Below are 6,120 nucleotides of genomic sequence, written 5' to 3' on the forward strand. Positions count from 1 at the left end.
CTAAATATTTGGACACATGCATAATAGAATTCAAATCACTTTTTTTATAATAGAAACAAAGAAGGGTTAATTCAAAAACTATAGTCACGTAGTACTGTCAGGATTAAACTAACTTACAGTTAAAGCTAAAAATCAATTTTTCATCATAATTTTGGAGAGATCTATTGAACATACACAGAGCCTGATTTTATATGCTTCTTTACACCTCTGGAATTAGAATCAGGTCCATGGCATGTAAAAATGCCTGCTGAAAGAGATACTTTACATATTCAGGCACAAAAGAAATGGTTAGAAGACAAAGAGCCAAATTCTGTTCTCTATCACGCTGGTATAAATCCATAACAATATCATTTAAAATATACCGGTATCTGATGCACTGTTTTTCATAAATGTGCTTGTTTTACATTAGTGCCTATGGATCTGATCCTGATCTTATTCTTGTGTAAGCAAAGTAAATCTATTGGCATTGATAACACTGTTCTGGATTTGTACCAGTATAAATGGGAGCAGAATCTTGCAGTATCTCTACATTACTTTGTTTAAAACTAGACCATTACATTATTTTAATAAGTTTGATACAAAAAAGTAATTGTACTTAATGTTAATTGAAGAATTTTAGCACTTTTAGCTTTATTTTGTGAATCTTTCTGTACTTGAAAGGCAACAGAGGTTCTGTCCACTATGTACAGATAGGCAATCAATCAGTGATCACACTTATCAGTTCCAGCTGAGCTCCTACTTACTATAAGTAGAAGGCTGTTACAATAACCTCAGTCACTACCATACAAGTAGGACCAAGCTATCTGGCATCAGTATAGATTGAAAAAAAAGGGCTGACTAAATTCAATTGCAGTGTCTGCACAATAAATCCAGATGCAAGGAGCAGTTGTTTTATTTAAACTTGCTTATAGTTGCAACATTTAAAAATTATACCTTTCAAAACTGCTTTGAACCATCATATAGTAATTCATGTGTAGAGAGAATAGATCTTTGTTGATTTTTCCCAGCAACATTCCCTAGCACCTTTGTGAGGGGCTGGAAATCTAACAAAGGCTTAAGAGTTCCTTTGTCTGAATGTATTACAATTCCTTTAATTGTTAACTTTTTATTCCCCTGTCCCCATGGTGTTTTGGGGACAGATTATTCAACTGCATTTACATGCATGTAATAGTAGTAGTAATAATAACAACATGATGTACTTGCTAGTTTATGTGCTGGTTCTGTTACATTCATGTTTGTGTACAACTGTCATTGGTACTGAATACCATTGACCCTCATTGTAATCAAGATATCTGAAAATCTATCCGCATAAATATAGGTTGCATTGCCTACATTTACTTACCAAAGACTTAACAATTAAGGCCAATATTTTCAATTAAATTTTTGAGTTACATAAATGCATAAACACAAAAACAACAGCAGCAATAATATTTAAAGGCAGACTTTGTCTCCTTACAAGTTTTGCTATTATAATGGAATAGCCACTACAAGAACCATTGTTCTTACCTTATAGTACTTATTATTAATTAGATCTTACTGAACTTTTGTGACAATGCTGGTTTTTGAGTTTTTATTTTGAGAGTCTTAAGACTTGTAATTTTTCTTTATTACAGTAAAATAACTGTACAGTACTTCCAGCGGATGCATAGCAAGAATTTATTTAAAAGACAACAAAGAAATAAAATTAGGAATAAAAACTCTACCCAGCTCTAATTTTGGATGTGAGCATGTTGTGAATGTTTTAACTAAAACCTAGATCACTAAGTTCCTCAGTTCATGACAAAGTCTTCTTCATATCCAGCATGTATACTGTACTAACTTGGACTAATATTGATACAGTGAGCAATGCAGAATTGTATATTCAAGCTCATATATTTTAACTAGTGTAACTGGTAATGTTTTAAGATTAGATGCCCATTATTAAGAAGGCAAAATATAGCCTTCAAAATGAGTTGTAATGACAACCACTATTATTTATGTTTTTTAAAAAATGAAGAAACATATCTTTTCAAAGGATAAAAAGTAAAAGTAATCAGTAATTTATTTATAAGTGGGCAAACTCCATAAAAATCAATGGGGTTGCACCAGCTTTTGTCAGTGTTGAAACTAGCCAGAAGCATTTATTCCAGTTTTGGAAATACATTTCATCAGACACATTTCAAACCTTACCTACCTTTTAGCTATCTGGAAAAGACCTACAGCAGCCGATTTGGATTCCACTTACATCAATGTCAACTAGAGCTAACTGTACTGAAATTAGGAGTGTGACACCAGAGTAAAGTGGGAGTTTTGCCATTTACTTACATTGGGGTGGCCAGTGTTTTACCAGTTATACAAGAGCAAAATTGGGCTGATAGATCTCAATCTACAACAACAAACTAGGGCTTTTTCTAACCCTTCTAAAGATGTTGGAAGTTTGGTCCACTTCAAAAGCAGCAGGAGCAGGCCTTTAAGTTCTGAAGTTCAGGAAAGCTATTGCTGGTGTATTTGTTGTGATTTTTTTTCAGATACAGCACACCCAAGAAAATGAGTTTTAAAAAGCTAGGCAGACTATAAATATATCCACATAACCTGATTTTAATATGTATGCTGGGTATTTATACCAGGACATACCTCAAGGCAATGTGCACTGTAAATGAAGAGCTTGCTACTGTTTCAGTTTAAAAGATTGGGAAATTTGCTATCGATTTCAGTGGGAGCTGGAGTAGGCCCCAAAAGAATAGTGAATCTTGAAATGGCAAATTTCTAGCCTAATTACTTATGTACAGTTTTTTCCAAAACATTTATTTAATCGGCTTCCAGCTAAGACACCTTTTAAAATCTTTAATAAGAAATTACCTCAAGATTTATCAACACAAAGGTTTAATAATCATTATACTTCATTACATTGCTGAACAGGTGTCCCACACCTTTGAATTGAAAGAATTGTAGCCGCAAAGGCAGAAAAGGTCACTGCTTATTATGGGGAATTCTAGTAGAAACATTGCGTTTAAAGTTCCATGATACTTCTTACTACTTAGGGAGATGGTACCATAAGATGGCTCTAAGAAGATGTAAAACTAAAGATTGCTATATACAAGTTTCCAGCCTGTTGATGAAAGTTTTGGAGTAATATTTTTAAACAGCAATTTCATTAATTTGTAAGTGCTTTTTCTTCAGTATTTTTAAAGAACAAGCTCACTTTTGGACAGGTGTAAATAAAAAATTGATTTGTTTAAAAACATTAATCTTACTTGTTAAGACTTTGGGTAACTAAATACAGGCAATCAGTCCATGTTTAACCCCTAAATATGTGAATGTTAATGTGAGCTACGGGGATATAGTAACAATGATGGTTTCCTAGGAACATGAATGCAACTGGGCCAGCACACAGACTGAACCAATGCAAATTATCTCATTACAGTTGGGTAAGGATGGTCTTAAAAGTGTTTGTAGATGACAAATGTAAGACAGCCTCTTAAGACATGCTTTTGCAGTTTACTAGCCAGTGATCTATTCATTATTTATACTAGGACATCAGAAGAAATCTATCAGCTATGGGGAGCTCAATGTAAGATCCGCTATACCTCAACCTCATCCTGGTTTACAATGGGTTATTTGAAAATTTAAGCTGAACAACCTACTCCTGCGGTTCTTAAGTGTAAAACTTCTATTTATTTCAAACAGGGAAGAGGAATTCAAACGGAATTTGGAGGGGAGAAAAAATCCATATGTGTAATAATAATTAGGTCTCATTATAATAAAGTATAAATTTAGGCTGTTTGCAGATGTGAAAAACCCCATGAAGTAGCTTATTGAATCAGCTTTAGATAAAAGCACCAAAGGTCCCACTAAAGCACCTGATCTAAAAAGATGCTGGCGAGACAGGTCAAACTAACAGGCTTCCTCTTCTGGTAAAATCTGCTCAGCCCCCTCCATTCCCAATTCTGCAAGCACCCTTTACATCAATAGGAATTTCTGTGTGAGAAATATATTGGGCCTTCATTGGAAGACTTGTATAAGGCTACATGTAGATCTATGGTTATGGCATTTTTGTTTTAAATGCATGCCTCATTCAGGCTGCTCTGTGGTATATTAGCTAGGGCCCTGGTCTGGCAATTGATGTCACATGAGGGACCTCCCATTGGTTTCAGTCAGTGGTGTTCCCGCAGAAATCTGTTCCTCTGGAGTCAGTTGTAGAATTGGGAACTTAGTCTTTTCTTCACCAGACAAAACAGAAGATGTTTTTGCTATTTGTAAACAATTTCTAACAGTGCTTTCATCCTCTTCATTCCAAACAATGTCTTTTGTAATAAAAAAGAAAATGAGTAGCAGCTGTAAGTTTCTATTTGATAATGCCAAGGTCAAAGTATTATTTAAATTAAAATACAAACAAATGTCTCCCAACATCCTTTAACTCCTCCTTCTCACTAATTATAGTTTATAATGCCCATGCCTCTAAGGCTGCCTACAGATGTTTAAGGCTCCACTCTAACTCATGGCACTTTACATAGCGCACCCTGAGTTACAGCCCTGCCCCTGGACCCAGGTGGGGGGGGTGCAGCAGGTGGGAACACTTCATCAGCCTCCAAAGAGATTGCTGAATTGCCCCTATCCTCAGCCCCGCCCGCTCCACCCCCCACCTCTGGGGTTATCAGTGGGGGGAAGGAAGAGGAAAGGGAGTGAGCAGCCAGCTTGGAGCTTTGCCTAGCCAGAACTGAAGGGTGGTGGTGGTACGAGTCCCCTTGCCTCACAGGCCTGGCCCAGCTCCCCCCAGTACCCTAGGATAGCTGAGGGGAGGCCCATGAGGTGACGGGCTCCATTCCACCCCATCCCTATCCTCCAGCTCAGACAAAGCAGCTTGCAGCTCCTTGTTGGCTGTTCCCTCTCCTTCCCCCTCCTCCCCTGCTGACAGCTCTGCCCCATGTGAAAAATTAACCCTGGAGCGAACACAAATGCCCGAAGGTGCTCTGCTTTAGAGCACCTTAACCTATTACCTCATTTGACCAGGGTTAATTTGTCACGCAATTGGCCATTTCAAAAGCATTCCGCAGCCGTGCACATGTGTTATGTCATGGCTGTAGAACGCTTTCAGGCGTCCAATTGCATGAAAAATGTTACTTGTGTAAGCACTCTAAAATATTTACTCTTGTAAATAACCCCTCTCCGCTCTGAATCAGACTTCACTGAGATTTGAGGGCATAGAACTGTTCTCAGGAGAGGGGTGGTGCTTTGCAGAATTTGGTTTTCATGGCAAAATGGGTATCTCCATGATTTTTTACAAATTTTTAATTTCACATTTCAGTAATTTTCAAGGCATACATAATTATCCAAAGATGTAGGAAAAATAACCCACTACAAGCAAAAACCCCAAATCTATCCAAGAATGGCTGATATGGTATTGTCAGCCACACACATTCAGAAAGAATCACGAGTCAGATTCCAACATACAAAATGCCTGTTTAAAGAAAAAAATGCTTTTAAAGAAATTTGACTTTTTGGCTTCCCTTTTGATTTTTTTGTTATCATTAGGAGAAATACAGGCAACTCCAATTTGTATACAATTATTTCAGGATTGATATTTAACCTTATGTCACTATACAAAAGTGTGTCCCCCTGTTTACTTCTTGGAAGTGATTTCACTTTACCTCCTTTTAGCCCTTGTGGTGTGGTGACATGCTGGTCTGTCCTTCCTTATCTCACTCCTGACTAGAGAGAACAGCTGTCCACATATATTTTCCTTCCATGCTCTACAGGCTGCCCCACCTGCACTGGCTTTTATATTTCCTTCTTTCTTCTTTCAGCTGTTTTCCAGTGTCAACTGTAAATAAGGGCTTTTGCACTATAATGTTTGCAGTATCCTCACATACATCCTGAGACAAAACCTACTGAAATCAGTGGATTCAAAGCCCACTAATTTATTGGTTTCTGAATCAATCCCATGTTCAGCAGTAATGTCAGACCCAGGAAGAAATATAGGATTCCTTGGTTCTAATAATGGGCAACCCACACAGTAGAGTCACAGCATGTGGGGCTATCCATGCTCTGTCCTCAAGTTTGCAAGTGGGTTTTGCTTCCTTGACCCCACCACCACAGTTCACTTACATAAATCACAAACACTGGCCTTATTCATGTGAAGTG

The sequence above is a fragment of the Crocodylus porosus genome, unplaced genomic scaffold, assembly GCF_001723895.1.
Source record: "Crocodylus porosus isolate Cpor-Errol unplaced genomic scaffold, CroPor_comp1, whole genome shotgun sequence".
Taxonomy (NCBI): Eukaryota; Metazoa; Chordata; order Crocodylia; family Crocodylidae; genus Crocodylus; species Crocodylus porosus.